Below are 16,132 nucleotides of genomic sequence, written 5' to 3' on the forward strand. Positions count from 1 at the left end.
AAAACACAGCTTAGTATCGTGAATGAACCTTCTCTTTTCTTCCACAGACATTTCCATCAGCATTTGACATTTGTGTATGGAGTGATTTTCTCCACAACACATACACTTGCCTGGGTTTGAGTTGTCAGCCACTGAGTTCCATTTATTTGGCTTGAGCTCTTCTACATTATTGGATTCGATTATGATACTTGATGCATCCGAGTCCTTCACATTTGTGGCAAAGGCGTTTGCCTTTGAGCGGTTTGTTTCTCTAAATGGCTTTTCTTCAGAGGGCTTTAACGCATGCAGCGATGATACCGGATTGCACGCTATGCGTGCTTCCCTTGAGATGAACAAAGCAAACTCTCTAAAGTTTGGATAGTCCTTGGATTGATCCAGCTGTTCCGTGACATAACGATTCCACCTGGACGTTACCCAATCAGGAAGTTTGAGCAACATCTTCTGATTCTCTTCACAGTCGTTCAGTACCTGGAGACCCTTGACATGGGGCATAGCGTTGCTACATGTTTGCAGGAAATCGCTGAATTCTCTTAGCTTAACATACTCTTTCCCACTTATCTTTGGCCACTTGTTAAGTTTATCTCTGAAGGCCCGTTGCACTACAAAGGAATGACCGTATCTGGCATTCAGCCTATCCCATGCTTGTTGATAGGCCTCATCGTCCTTTCTGTAGAAGCTGCCTTCAAGAGCTGACCTTGCCTCCCCACCGATGTACTTTTGTAAGTAGAACAACCTATCGGCAGGATTTAAGCATCGTCTCTCTATAAGAGCCTTGAAGCTTGTGCTCCATTCTGTGAAGTTCAGTGGATCTCCAGAGAATACAGAAGGTTCTGGAACTGGAAGTCGAGAGAGGGCCATTGACTCCTGTAGTGTCTGCACTAAGGATGCTTCATTTTTTGTAAGTTGCCCTCCCTGACATCCTGCATAGGGAGCATGTGGAGTTGTATCGTTCACTTGACTGTACACAGGGCTGCCTACAGGACTGTATTTCTCACTTTTTTCCTTTGACTCCTCCTCAGTATTCACTCTAAGCTTCGCTTCAATGACCTCAATGTCTCTTTGATTTTCAAGCCTTTTCAGTTGCTGACGTTGTGCTTCAATGACAGCTTCCATTTCAATTTCAGCTCTTTTTGCAGCCAACTGTGCAGCTGTATCTGTTCTCTTAGCCGAAATACTTGGTGACTCTGAGAGATGATTGGAACGGTGGCTGAGTACGTAACTCTGGAAGCTGTGGACCCATATATGGACCTAGCGTGTTCACTGTCGAGCAGCATCCGTAACCTTGATTTTTCCACCTCAGGATCAAATTCTTCTCCTTCTTCAATCATGCGTACTTTCATTAGTCCCAATAAATCTGCTGATACAGCTGAGCATGCATCAATTTTTCTCCGAATTTCTTGGCTTGGTACTGTTTGGAGTCGTGTGTTGTCGTATAACTGCTTCAATTCAGACTCAAGCTTCTCAACCACATCCATCATGTCATACAAGACACTCTCAGAGCACTTGTGTTTTAATTTATTACGGACGTCCCTAACATGGATTTTCCATTTCTCATATGCTGACTTGAACTTCTTATCTCCTTGAGCTGATTCTTGCTCTTCTGACAGGAAATCAACCTGCTCGGCTAACAAATCACTATTAACTGACATTTTGTAACTTTACAGGAGCAACAATTATCAACTTAACAGCATTGCCTGAGTAAGAATGACAGTTAATATAAGGACAGTTATGTTTTGTATCACTCTTTTCTCTACAGTCCTGAGCACCTGTACATTCTTATTACAATGATCAATCTCTTAATAACTTTGTAGTGGAACTGTCCATCAATTTCCAGAGGTGGAATTTATGTATTGCACAGTCTGACCTGAAGATGCACTCTGAAACCTGTAGTCCGCTACAGGAGATGCAGAACTGCACACTGAAACCTGTAGTCCGCTGCAGGAGATGAAGCAGAACTGCACACTGAGACCTGTAGTCCGCTGTAGTAGATGAAGCAGAACTGCACACTGAGACCTGTAGTCCGCTGTAGTCCACTGTAGTAGATGAAGCCGAACTGCACGCTGGTTCACTGCAGGGAATGGAGCACCTCGGTAGGATGGAATTAGGCTATGTTTTCACTGTATCCACACTGGTCATAAAAGAGTCCACGCTTCTTACTGATGTTCACGTTTATTATTGTCCTCTCATGGAACACCGTGAAAACTAGAAGACACAAAATAGCTTCATGTACAAACAACAAAGAAACAAATACTCTGTCTCATCACCTACAACAAGTATAACAGTACTTTAATCAGTTAACTTAATAAGCTTTACCGTGTTCGCCTGGTAGACCAGCAGGAGAATAACATGACGGGAAAGAAAAGGTTCGCTGGTTTCACCCACCATTTGTCGTCTTTCTGAGCTCCGTTTAACTTCCGGGTTAATGGTCATGTTACAACAACAAAAGCTCGTCTATCATCATCAGTGAAACAAGGGCAAAACGATAATGAGTTTAACACAAGGTACCCAAAATTACAGTAAACATAACATGTATTATAATTGCAGAAATAAACTAATAATAATACAAATCGCAGAAGTCAACTTCCGGTGTTGTCATGGCAACGTTTATACGCCGATCAGCGTCAGCTACACTCAGGTTCATGCGTCACTCACACATGAGTCATCCTGTTTCTGGATCAACAACAGGATGTTTAACCGGTTTGATCTTGTATGAACAGGATGGCTCCTCCGCGAATTGCCACCTTAACGTGGTGGAGGAGTTTGAGTGGCTCAGTGATCCTGGGAGCTATGTTGTCCGGGGCATTAGCCCCTGATAGGGTCTCCCAAGGCCCTAGGTTTCAGGGGAGAGCCCAGACTAAGAGCGGTTCAAAATGACCCTTATGATAAGTAGCCCACATACTTCAGCCACCTCGCCCGGACCAGGGAAACCGGGGCACCCTCCCGGAGCCAGACCCAGGGGGGGAGCTCGTAGGCGAGCGTCTGGTGGCCGGGCCTTCGTCCATGGGGCCCGGTCGGGCTCAGCCCGAAGAAACACCATGGAGCAGCCACCCTGTGGACCCACCACCCGCAGTGACAAGCATCGGGGTCGGGTGCAATGCAGACCGGGCGGCGGGTCAGGCGGGAGGCCTGGGCATGCCGATCGCCGGCAGCATAGACTAGCTCTAGGGACGTGGAACCTCACCTCGCTAGCGGGGAAAGAGCCAGAGCTGGTGCCTCTACACACAGCGTTGGCTCTGGAACCAAGCTCCTGGAGAGGGGTTGGACTTTGTCCTTTTCCGGAGTTGCCCATGGTGAGTGGCGCCGGGCGGGAGTGGGGATACTCACGAGCCCCCGGCTGAGCACCGCTGTGTTGGAGTTCTCCCCGGAGAACGAGAGGGTCGCCTCCATGCGCCTACGGGTTGTGGGGAGCAAGGCTCTGACTGTGGTTTGTGCTTATGCACCAAACAGCAGTTCGGAGTATCCTGCCTTCTTGGAGTCGGTGGGAGGGGTCCTGGAAAGGGCGCCGCCTACCGACTCCATAGTTCTCCTGGGGGACTTCAACGCGCACGTGGGCAATGACAGAGAAACCTGGCGGGGGGTGATTGGGAGGAACGGCTTGCCCGATCTGAACCCGAATGGTGTTTCGTTATTGGACTTCTGTGCTTGCCACGGTTTGGCCATAACGAACACCATGTTCGAACATAAGGTGGCTCATAAGTGTACCTGGTACCAGAACACCTTCGGCCGGAGATCAATGATCGACTTTGTAATCGTATCATTTGATTTGCGGCCATATGTCTTGGACACTCGGGTGAAGAGAGGAGCAGAGCTGTCAACTGATCACCACCTGGTGGTGAGTTGGATCAGATGGCAGGGGAACCGGTTGGAAAGACCCGGCAAGCCCAAATGTGTAGTGAGGGTGAATTGGGAACGTCTGGCGGAGGGCCCTGTCCGGGATGTCTTTAACTCCCACCTCCGGAAGAATTTCTCACTCATCCCGAGGGAGGTTGGGGACACGGAATCCGAATGGACCATGTTCAAAGTCTTTATTGTGGACGCGGCCGCTAGGAGCTGTGGCCGGAAGGTCATCGGTGCCTGTTGTGGCGGCAACTCGAGAACCCGGTGGTGGACACCGGAGGTGAGGGAAGCCGTCAAGCTGAAGAAGGAGACCTTCAAGGCCTGGTTGGCCCAGGGGTCTCCTGAAGCAGCTGACAGGTACCGGCAGGCCAGAAGGGCTGCAGCTGCGGTGGTCGCGAATGCTAAAACTCGGGCATGGGAGGAGTTCGGGGAGGCCATGGAGAAGGACTTTCAGTTGGCCTCAAGGAGGTTCTGGCAAACCATCCGACGGCTGAGGAAGGGAAAGCGGGGCTTACCCCAGGCTGTTCTCAGCAGGGGGGGGGGGGGGGACTGCTAACCCGGACGGGGGACATCGTTGGGCGGTGGAAAGAGCACTTTGAGGAACTCCTAAACCCGACCAACATGTCCTCTGCAGAGGAGGCAGTGCCTGAGGACCTAGGGGGAGGCTCACCCATATCCCTGGCAGAGGTCGCTGAGGTAGTTAAAAAGCTCCTTGGTGGCAAGGCGCCAGGGGTGGATGAGATCCGCCCTGAGATGCTGAAAGTGCTGGACATAGTTGGGCTGTCCTGGCTGACACACCTCTTCAATGTCGCATGGGGGTCGGGATCAGTGCCCATGGACTGGCAGACTGGGGTGGTGGTTCCCATCTTCAAAAAGGGGGACCGGAGAGTGTGCTCGAATTACCGGGGTATCACACTACTCAGCCTCCCGGGGAAGGCTTATGCCAGGGTGCTGGAAAGGAGGCTCCGACCGCTTGTCGAACCTCAGATTCAAGAGGAGCAGTGCGGATTCCGTCCCGGCCGTGGAACAGTGGACCAGCTCTTTACCCTCGCAAGACTACTGGAGGGGTTCTGGGAGTTTGCCCAACCAGTCTACATGTGCTTTGTGGACTTGGAGAAGGCTTTCGACTGGGTCCCTCAGGGGTTCTTGTGGGGGGTGCTGCGGGAGTATGGGGTGCCGGACCCGTTACAACGTGCGATCCGGTCTCTGTACGACTGCAGTAGGAGCTGTGTCCGCATTCTCGGCAATAAGTCAGACACGTTCCCGGTGGGTGTTGGCCTCCGCCAGGGCTGCCCTTTGTCACCGGTCCTGTTCGTGACTTTCATGGACAGGATATCTAGGCGCAGCCTGGGGGCGGAGAACGTCAGGTTCGGGGGAGGGAGGGAGCTTGGAGTCGAGCCGCTACTCCTTTGCGTCGAAAGGAGTCAGCTGAGGTGGTTCGGGCATCTAATTAGGATGCCTCCTGGACGCCTCCCACTGGAGGTTTTCCAGGCACGTCCAACTGGGAAGAGACCCCGGGGAAGATCCAGAACATGCTGGAGAGATTACATCTCCCAGCTGGCCTGGGAACGCCTCGGGATCCCCCAGAATGAGCTGGAACATGTTGTCGGTAAGAGGGAGGTCTGGGTCAGCCTGCTTGGCCTGCTGCCACCACGACCCGACCCCGGATAAGCGGAGGAAAATGGATGGATGGATGGATGAACAGGATGAATTTTATAAGGCTTGAGTGACATTCTTACATAAAAAGTCTAAAAAGTTATAAAAAGTGTAAACAAGTTATATGTGGTAATGGTTATAAAAAGCAAACAAGTTATATGTGGTAATGGTTATACTTTTGTGCTTTCATATTTTTCTACAATCTCTTAACACTACCCAAACTTTGGTTTGGTTGTAACCTGCACAGGTAACCTGAGTAGCCTAATCACGGGAACGAGTGAAGAAATTTCTCCTCTTGCTGAGGAATCGGTCATCGGCTTACTACAAGGAGACTGGAATAAAAAGGTAATGTGATCGTTTGCAACACCGTTCATACTGAAAAGAAAACTAACAGCAGCAGAGAGAACAGTTTTAGAATTTGACAGCAACATTGTGATTGGCTTTGGGAGATCATGGCTGAAGCTGGTTGGTTAACGTAAAAGTGAATGCTCATAATCAGCTGATAGGATAGAAGCTAAAGAGAGAGGGAGACAGAGAGATAATCTAAAGCAAGACAGTTGAGCAGGTGAGCAGCTTAAAATAATAATAATAATAATAATACTTTCAATTTATATAGTGCTTTTCTAAGTACCCAAAGACGCTTTACATAGGGCAGAGACAAACAGAATAAACAAACAAACAAAAAACAAAAAAAGACAGAGGAGCAAACAAAACAAACAAACAGAACATTTTGGTAAAAAAGAAAACTGGAGAAGCTATGCGGAATGGGTCATGTAATTGAGGGTAGGGTGCATGGGTTAGCGGGTGAAGGCGAGTTTGAAGAGGTGGGTTTTGAGGGCTTGTTTGAATGATGATAGGGAGGGAGCCTCACGGATGTGGATGGGGAGGGCGTTCCAGAGGGGAGGTGCAGCAGCTGAGAAGGCCCTGTCACCCTAGGTCCGGTGCTTGGTCCTGATGGTCTTCAGAGTGTTTCCACCGGCGGACCTGAGGCAACGGGTTGGGGCGTGGAGGAGGTCTGAAAGGTAGGGAAGGGCCAGGTTGTTTAGGGCTTTGTAGGTGGTGAGCAATATTTTAAAGTTTATTCTGTATTTGACCGGGAACCAGTGGAGGTTGTGAAGGTTCGGGGTGATGTGTACATAGCAGCGGGTGGAAGTGAGCAGTCGAGCGGCAGAGTTCTGAACATATTGGAGTTTATTGAGGATTTTGTTGGGAGAACCATAGAGAATGCTGTTGCAGTAGTCGAGTCTGGAGGTTATGAGAGCATGGATGAGAATTTCGGTGGTGGCAGAGGACAGGGAGGGTCGGAGGCGTGCAATGTTCCTGAGGTGAAAGAAGGCAGTCTTGGTGATATGGTTGGCGTGGGGTAGGAAAGAGAGGGTGGGGTCGAGGATGATACCGAGGTTGCGGACCTGGGTGGAGGGGGTGACGATGGAGCCATCAATGTTGAGAGAGAAGGGCTGGGCTGAGCGGGTGAGGGAGTTAGGGCCGATGATGAGTATTTCAGATTTATTGCAGTTGAGTTTGAGAAAGTTCTGTTGCATCCATGATTTTATATCAGTGAGACAGGTGGTGAGAGTAGAGTGGGTGACTGAGGTGATGGTCTTGGAGGAGAAGTAGAGTTGGGTGTCATCAGCGTAGCAGTGGAAATCGAGACCATGACGACGGATGATTTGTCCAAGGGGAAGGATGTAAATGATGAAGAGGAGGGGACCAAGCACGGAACCTTGGGGGACACCGTGGGTGACTGGGGAGGTAAAGGATTTACAGTTGTTTCTTGCAATGAATTGATGTCGGTCTGAGAGATATGAGGTGAACCAGGAGAGGGCAGTGCCAGTTATGCCAAGGGAGTACTGGAGACGTGAGAGGAGGATGGAGTGGTTGATAGTGTCGAAGGCAGCGCTGAGGTCAAGGAGGATGAGGATGGTGAGGAAGCCAGAGTCAGCAGAGAGAAGTATGTCATTTGTGATTTTCAGTAGGGCGGTTTCTGTGCTGTGTTTTGAACGGAAGCCGGATTGGAAGGGTTCGTAGAGATTATGGAGATTTAGGTGGGACTTGAGTTGTGACGCAACAGCTCTCTCAAGGACTTTGGACAGGTAGGGGAGGTTGGAGATGGGCCGGTAGTTGTTGGGGATGTCGGGGTCAAGACCAGGTTTTTTCAGCACGGGGGTGACAGCAGCGGTCTTGAGTGTGGGGGGTATGAGACCAGAGGACAGTGAGGAGTTGATGATGTTGGTGATGAGAGGGGATGAAGGATGAGAGTGAGTGGCTTGGAAGTAGGGGAGAGTCATGTTGAGGGCTGGGGGGGGGGGGGGGGGGGGGGGGGGTGGTAGTGGGGGTGAGGGGCTGCCAGCTGGTTGTGTATTGCGATGATTTTGTCATTGAAGAAGGATAGAAATGAGTTGCATTTGCTGGTGGTAAAGGAGATGGATATGGTGTCCATGGGCTTGAGGAGTTTATTGATGGTGGAGAAAAGCGTTTTGGGGTTGTTGGAGCCAGATTGGATGATGGAGGAGTAGTGAGAGGAGCGAGCGGTGTTGAGGGCATCTTTATATTGTTGTTGGTGGAGTTTGAAGGCATCAAGGTGAACAGTAAGTCCAGTTTTTTTGGCAAGACGTTCCAGTTGACGGCCCTGCACTTTGAGGTGGCGAAGTCGGTCAGTGTACCAGGGGGCGGAGTGGGTGAAGGAGACAAGTTTGGATTTTTTGGGGGCGATGACGTCAAGACAGGAGGAGAGTGCATCATTTTAGTAATTGACCAGGGCATTGGGGGAGGCAGTCGAAATAGGGGCAGAGGCGGAGACGGTGGCAGTCAAGGTGGAGGAGAGCGAGGGGATGTTGATGGACTTGATGTTCCGGAATGTTATGGTGCGATTCTGCTTAACATGGGGGGTGGGGATGTCTATGTCCAAGGTGATAGCCAGGTGGTCAGAGATGGTGAGGTCGATGCTGGTTAGATTGCTGATGGTAATGCCGGAGGTGCAGACCAGGTCAAGTGTGTGTCCTTTGTTATGGGTGGGAAAGTCGACATGTTGGGTGATGTTGAAGTAGTTAAAGATGTCCAGGAGTTCTGTAGAAGTTGTGGAGTCAGATGAGTCAACGTGTATGTTAAAATCACCGAGTAGCAGAATGGATGGAGAGATGGCGCAGAGTTGTGTGAGAAATTCAGACAGATCAGAAGGGAAAGCAGGGTTAGGTTTTGGGGGGCGGTAAATGACTGCAGTAACCAGGGGTATGGGACCAGACAGGTGCTCAAATGAGGAGGGAGCCGGGATGATTATTACACTTGTAGTGATGTCTTTGCGAAACATTGTGGCTATTTCACCACCACGCCCATGGTGGCGTCTCGTACTCATCATTGACAATGAACTTGTTTCGATCAACACATCCATGACTTCCAGCAAAAACTTCATGTCATCCGTAAACTCGGAGAACTGCCTCTCGCCCCCCCTCCTGTTGTTACTTTACAAAAGCATAATACAACCCATCCTGCTGTACTGCTTCTTCACCATGTTAACCACCTCCAAAAAACACAAACTTACCACCATCGCACGCATTGCCTCCAAAATCATCTGCCTGCCCACACCACCTGCCCAGCACTCACAGTATCACATGACACTCATCACTTCCTAAACCAACATTTCAAAACATTTTCAAAATATGATCCAATGTTGAAATGTAAAATCCAAAATATTGTGAAAGTGGTTTGTTGGCTATTGTTGTAGTCCTACACTGTGACACTGACAGAGAGCGACAGAGAGCGTAGGACTATGACACACATTAAACCAGAATTATTCAGAATCCCCTCGCTCTCCTCCACCTTGACTGCCACCGTCTCCGCCTCTGCCCCTATTTCGACTGCCTCCCCCACTGCCCTGGTCAATTACTATAATGATGCACTCTCCTCCTGTCTTGACGTCATCGCCCCCAAAAAATCCAAACTTGTCTCCTTAGTAAGTTTAAACCACAATTTAGTTTCTGTGCCAGCAGGTGGGGTCGCCTATCGCCTATATTTATATACATCTGCTGAAGTAGACTGTGAGATGCAGTTTTTCTTTTCTTTTGTCAGACTACCATTTCCAACTTCAAGAATGAACTTGTGAACACTTGTGAAAGTAGTTGACATACAATACAAAAAACTCAATACATCCCAAAATACTTGACAATAAAGCAAGTTATATAATGGACCATTTAATAATGAAGTTCCAAAAAATAACATTTGCATGTTACATAAGGTACATGTCTGACACTCAGCAGTATTATAAATCTGTTATTCTTGACATTGTACATTCATTCTGAACAGTTAATACTGCTTTCTCTTGCAAATTTATAAACCAGGCGTTAGAATGACTTTATTAAATATGCTGAATACAAAGTAATCAAGTGCAGACACGCAGCAGTTTGGCAAACCCACTTTTCAAAAATGAAATCCCAGCAGTTTTACAAAACAAAGTATACACACAATACTGTTTGAATCATCAGTTCAAGTCATTCTGGTTCAGCTTTGCTTCTGCATGTAGTAGCCAATGTAAATGTGTGAAGTCAAATGAGAGAAACACACATTTTAAAATAATCCATTTGCCTTCCGTTAGGTTACAACAAATATGACGTTCTATTTCATCCTTACTGACCGCTAGAGGCAGTGCTTAACACTGGATATCTTCTGTCTCGCGCATGCGCAGGTCGAATATTTATATCAACAAAGTCACCTGTGACCTCGGATGACCCCCGTCGTCTATAAGTTCCGGTATCATCCTGAGTTCAGTCCTTTTTCATCTTCTCGCTACACAGGTTAGCTATCATGGTAGCATAAACAAAGATGTGTCTACGATCAAGACATATTAGAGCTTGTCGCTGTAGCCTTGTGACTACCGGTCGGAGTTGCAGATCTCTCGCCCTCCAAAGGCTGCGACAAGCTGTCCCTCTTCGGAGGGAGCGGTGTGTTTCGCCGTTCGGACCATCGAGCCCCGGACTGGTGGATGCCCCTATCATCGGTCATCACCAGTCTGATAAGGGCCACCTAAGTCGTGAAGACAGCAATCGGTGAGATCGATTAACATTGTTTTCTATAACCGTTGTTTGTTTTCCACGGTTGGCAGAGCGCTTCCGCTCTAGCTAATCGAGTGGCGCGCTAACGAGAGCATAGAATATACGCTGTCGGCCCGCCCTTCACAGTGAGCAGAGTGTCCTAGCTCAGGCTAACTTGATGAGATGCTAGTTCGACTAGATCGACATTAGTATTATGTCAACTGGTTTTGTAACATTACGGCTATCACAGTGAGCAGAGTGTTCCCGCTCAGGCAAACTTGGTGAGAGACTAGCTCGACTAGATCGACATTGGCATTGTATCCATTGAGATTTCATTTTTACATCTGACATATTTCACAGTTAGCAGTGTCCTCACTCAGGCTAACTTGGTGAGATGCTAGCTAGACAAAGCTGATACTGGGACTGTGTCCATCGACTTTGTAACCTTACGGCTGTCACAGTTAACAGAGCGTCCCCGCTCAGGCTAACTCAGTGGGAAGCTAGCTAGACAAAGCTGATACTGGGGCTGTGTCCATCGACTTTGTAGCATTACAACTATCCAGCGGCGGGCCGTGCATTTTATACCTAGGCCTTCACTGTTGTCCTGCAGCTGAAATACCACCTTATAACCACATGATGGCGCCACAGATATTATCAGTTTCTAAGGCTGTAACTATGTACGTATTAAATGTACGTACCTATGTACGTATTAAATGTACATAACGTTCGGTACGAGACTTGCAATACGTTTGAATAGTACTAGAGCATCTGGAAAATGCAGAAGCTTACATTCAGGAAAATATAATGTTTTCTGCGCTCATGGAGGACAGTGTTTCTCAGCTGGTCTGGCTGTGGGACCCACCATCACTCCTTAATGACAAGTCGCGGCCCAAAGAGATCGTCTTATGATTTTACTTTCACAACTTGAGCATTGTACGTACTGCTCTGCAGTGTCTTTCCTCGTCTCAGCCCCCTGTGTCATGGTGCATCTCGCTCAGTCAGAATGCCCATATTTGATTGGCTGAGCTGCATCACGTGATGTGATTCACGACCCGACATGCCTCTGCTGTTAAGCTTCATTTCACGATAGTCACGCGCTCGCCCACTGACCAATCACAGCGCACTCTACACCTCGCAGCAGACACTGAGCTGCACTAATGCTGACGTCATTATAGGCCGGCGAGCAGGCTCTGATACGTCAAAGAATACGCCCAACATGTCAAACTAAAGATGTGATTGGTTGAAGAATATGACAATCAACAATATCGTCCCCGTTCACTTAAACTGCAAATGGATGCAGGCCTCCGTCTGCAGGCCTGGGTCTCTGTTCTTACCTAGAGACACAGAGGTGAAATCTGATTGGATAAAAGCTCTACTTAAAACAAGCTGCACTGGAAGCAGAGCAACTGAGGAAGACAGTAGCTGTACAATGAGAAAATAAGATGATGGGAAAAATATTTTTATAAATTATAATACATGTAGTGTATTTAAGAAAAATTATTAAATTATAAAATAGATATAGCTTTGTGATTCTGGTTAGGCCAGCAGAGAAGGCCTTGCAGGCCCTGACGGCCCGCCACTGCAACTATCACAGTTAGCAGAGTGTTCTCGCTCAAGCTAACTCGGTGAATGCTAGTTATACTAAATCAACATTGATGTTGTGTCCATTGATGCTTTTTACGCATTACGGCTGACGCAGCTGGCGGTGTCCTCACTCAGGCTAACCTGGTGGGACACTAACTAGACTAAGTTAATACTGGGATTGTGTCCATTGATTTTGTAACATTACGGCTATCACAGTTAGCTGAGTGTCTTCGCTTAGGCTAACTGGTGGGACACCACTATTTACAGCGACGGTCCTAGTGAAGGGAGTGTCCTCGCTCCCCTCTCACTGTAAGGACTGTTTTTTTGGCCTGTTTCCACAGTGGCAGAGTGCTCTCGCTCAGGCTAAGTGGTGGGTCACCAATATCTGCAGCAAATATCCTAGTGAGGAGTGTCCTCGCTCCCCTCTCACTGTAAGGACTGTTTTTTTGGTCTGTTTCCACAGTGGCAGAGTGCTCTCGCTCAAGCTAACTGGTGGGACACCAATATCTGCAGCGACTGTCCTAGTGAAGAGAGTGTCCGAAAAGATCACTCTCCTCTGACTGCCCCCTGCCTGTTCTCTCAACATTCAGCAGAGCGCTCCTGCTCAGACTGATTTGGAATTCCGCATCAACTAGTGGGACAAGGGTTCCTCCAGAATCACGGCCATGTTAAACTCTCCCGGCTGTAGGACCTGTATAGCTCCTCTTCAGCCTGAGGACAGCCCTGACCTCTTGCCTCGAGCATCTGAGGGAGGGCCTCTCGGAGAACCCAGGCAGGACCTACGGCATCACGCCTTGAGCAGTAAGGTCTGCTAGGCTGGCCGAAGTGGAACACCTGATGCGTGAGGTCTACCTCCCCCTGTCAGGGCAGCTGAATCCAGCCCAACCTACCCTGATCATTTGCATGGCGCTGGCACGCCTGCAGTGGGATACACAACAGCTGGAACTTCCACCTGTGAGTGCCTTCTTCAGGCGCCTTCCCGCCCTCACCACCTTTTCTGTTCCTCCCTCCGAGGAATATCTGAGGGAGTTGCATGCATGCTGGAGAGACACCAGGGCTCTCTCCCGCCTTACATCAGAAGGCCGAACCCTGACGGCCATACAGGAGGTGGCAAAATTTGGCCTTGCACGTATGCCAGCCATTTAGCCGACTATTGCGTCCATCATAGTTTCCCCTGAGGAGACTCTGAGGCCCGATGCCAGGTGCCCTCGACCCAACATCGGGTCAGAGATGACCTGCTATCCAGGGCTTATGACACAGCAGCGCTGTGGACCGTATCGACAACTCCCTCTCCCACCTCATGCTTGCCCTCGCAGCTTCTCTGCAGCAGGCTACTTTCGACGCTTCCGCCTCCAGCCTCAGCTCATGTCGAGGGAACTTGGACGTATGATGTCCACCCTGGTCCAGACTCGCCGCCAGGTTTGGCTGGCGCAGTCACCCCTGTCTATGTAGGAGGACCCTCCGTACTGTCCCAGTGGAACCTGGTGAGCTGTTCGGGTCAGCTGCTATACAGGCACTTCAGCGAACTGTTGAAGCTAGCCAGACCAGGCAGCAGTTCTCTGGTCTTTGCAGGGACATGCCTGCACCCCACAGACCTAGGGGTTCCACTTTGGCCCCCCAAGGCCATTTTTTCAGCCTCCAGCTTACCCTAGTAGCCGCCACAGGCCTCAGCGTCCTGCTGAGAGGCCGGACCGCTACCCATACAACCCTACCTACGTGCCCCCCAGACAACCTCCGAACTTGGGGGACTAACAGTCCCCCCCCCACCCACCCCAAAGGCAGGGGGGCCAGGAGATGTCTCCGGGCCGGCTGTCGGTTTTTTCTCCCAGCAGCGGATTTCCAAGGGAGTGGTTCACGTCTACCGACGCCTATTCCCATGTTCCCATGGTGCATCACCACAGGTAGTTTCTTCGTTTCTCCTTTTAAGGCCGCCACTTTCAGTCCAGGGTGCTTCCATTCGGACTCTCCCATCTCCCCACGGGCGTTCACAAGGTGTGTTACTGCTGTCCTAAGTACTTAGACGACTGGCTGACCTGGGCGCCATCCCGGCTTCAGGCGCCACAGGACACTGCTCACCTTCTCTCACGTGGCCTGGTGGGGCCTCAAGGTGAACATGGAGAGGAGCTACCTGAGCCCTTCTCAGAGCATAGCCTTCATTAGTGTGGCCCTATGAGGGCCTGTCTGTCGCCCCAGCATGTGGACAACAACCCCCACAACCTCTCCCCCTTCCGAGGGGGCAGACGGTTGCCCTACATCCTTTTCTCCGACTATTGGGTAGACTGACAGCTGCCTCAACTGTCGTTCCCTTGGGTTTGCAGATGGCTGAACAGCCTTCACTTGGATGCCAAGTGGCACAGATACAGGGCAATAATATTATCCAAACACTACTCACTCTATCCCCATGGAGGGAGAGTGCATATCTGGCAAACAGTGTCCCCATGGGCTCGGTTCCATTCCGCCGGGAGATTGTCGCAACAGATACCTGCCTCTCAAGGCGGGGTGCAGTGTGACAGAACAGGACTGCTTGGGGGCAGTTGTCTGCTCAAAGACCGCAGGGGCAGGTCAAGGTTCTAGAGCTAGCGCTCAAGCACTTCCTGCCATATTTGAAGGGAAAGCATGTGCTTGTCTGGTTGGACAACACCTCTGCTGTGTTTTCACATAAACCATCAATGGGGCACCAGATCTGCAGAAGTTGCTACGGGGATCACCGTGCCCTTCTGACTTGGGCGGCCCCTCGCCATCTGAGGTGGAACTCAGATGGCTTGGGTGTCACTTTGTGGCCTAATGCAGCCTATCCAGCTCACGCAGTTTGACCCCCCCCCCCCCCCATCAGGAGAGGAGAGGTCAAGGCTGCTGTGCCCAGTGCGGGCCCAGAGCTTATGTGGAAGCCACCGCCTGCATACGGCAGTCGGAGCCTAAGAAGGGCTGTGGTCCTTCTGAAAAACAGCACCTATCCCACTGGATAGTGGAGGCCATTGCCTATACATACAAGGCGAGCGACTGCGCTCGGCCATCCGGGGTGAAGGGTCATTCTACCAAGAGTGTCTCCACGTCAAGGGCAGCCCTGAGAGGTGTGCCTGTGGAGGATATATGTGCTACGGCCTCATGGGCATCACCGAGCACATTCACCAGACACTACAGAGTTAACGTTGCCACCCCTCACCCACTGGGGAGGGTTCTTTGGCCAATTTTCTCTGCCGGAGCTATACGAGGTAGTTACTGTGCTTCCTCATGACTCTGTTGATATAAGTCTTCCAGTGTGAAGCACTGCCTCTGGCGGTCAGTAAGGATGAAATAGAACGAAAGTTACGAATGTAACTACGGTTCTATGAATCCTGGATGACCGCCAGAGTTCTTGGTCACTCGGAATCCCGTGAACTCGCGAGAAGATTCCATAGGACTGAACTCAGGATGACACCGGAACTTATAGACGACGGGGGTCATCCGAGGTCACAGGTGACTTTGTTGATATAAATATTCGACCTGCGCATGCGCGAGACAGAAGATATCCAGTGTTAAGCACTGCCTCTGGCGGTCATCCAGGATTCATAGAACCGTAGTTACATTCGTAACTTTCGTTTTACCACTTATCACATTTTAAATTCAAATTTCACAGCATAAGTTATATCAAATTAGTATTAGACGGATATAACATGTCATGATATTGGACTTTTATTGAAAGTCAGATAGCCAGTCTGTTCTTATGGAGAATTCAAAACCTGCAGTGACATTACATTTGTACATATTAAAGTGTATAATCACCTGAAACTAAGAATCATTGTGTTTTCCGTAGCTTAGAATGAGCTCTTTATATCTTCAGAGGTCCGCCATGTTGCACCACCATGTTTCAGAACAGACAAGCAGAAAACCGTCTCTAGAGATAGCCTTTTGTGTTGTCATGTTACCTGTGGATCACCGTAGTTCTCCAACACATGGTGGTGGTAACGTGAACCGTGGTACCGCCGTTCACCTCCCTCAGAAGACATCCATATCATAAAAACACAGCCTAAGGAGCAACGGAAGTCAGCTGG

Source organism: Anarhichas minor, unplaced genomic scaffold (assembly GCF_050575085.1).
Source record: "Anarhichas minor isolate MPS153535 unplaced genomic scaffold, ASM5057508v1 ptg000033l, whole genome shotgun sequence".
NCBI lineage: Eukaryota > Metazoa > Chordata > Actinopteri > Perciformes > Anarhichadidae > Anarhichas > Anarhichas minor.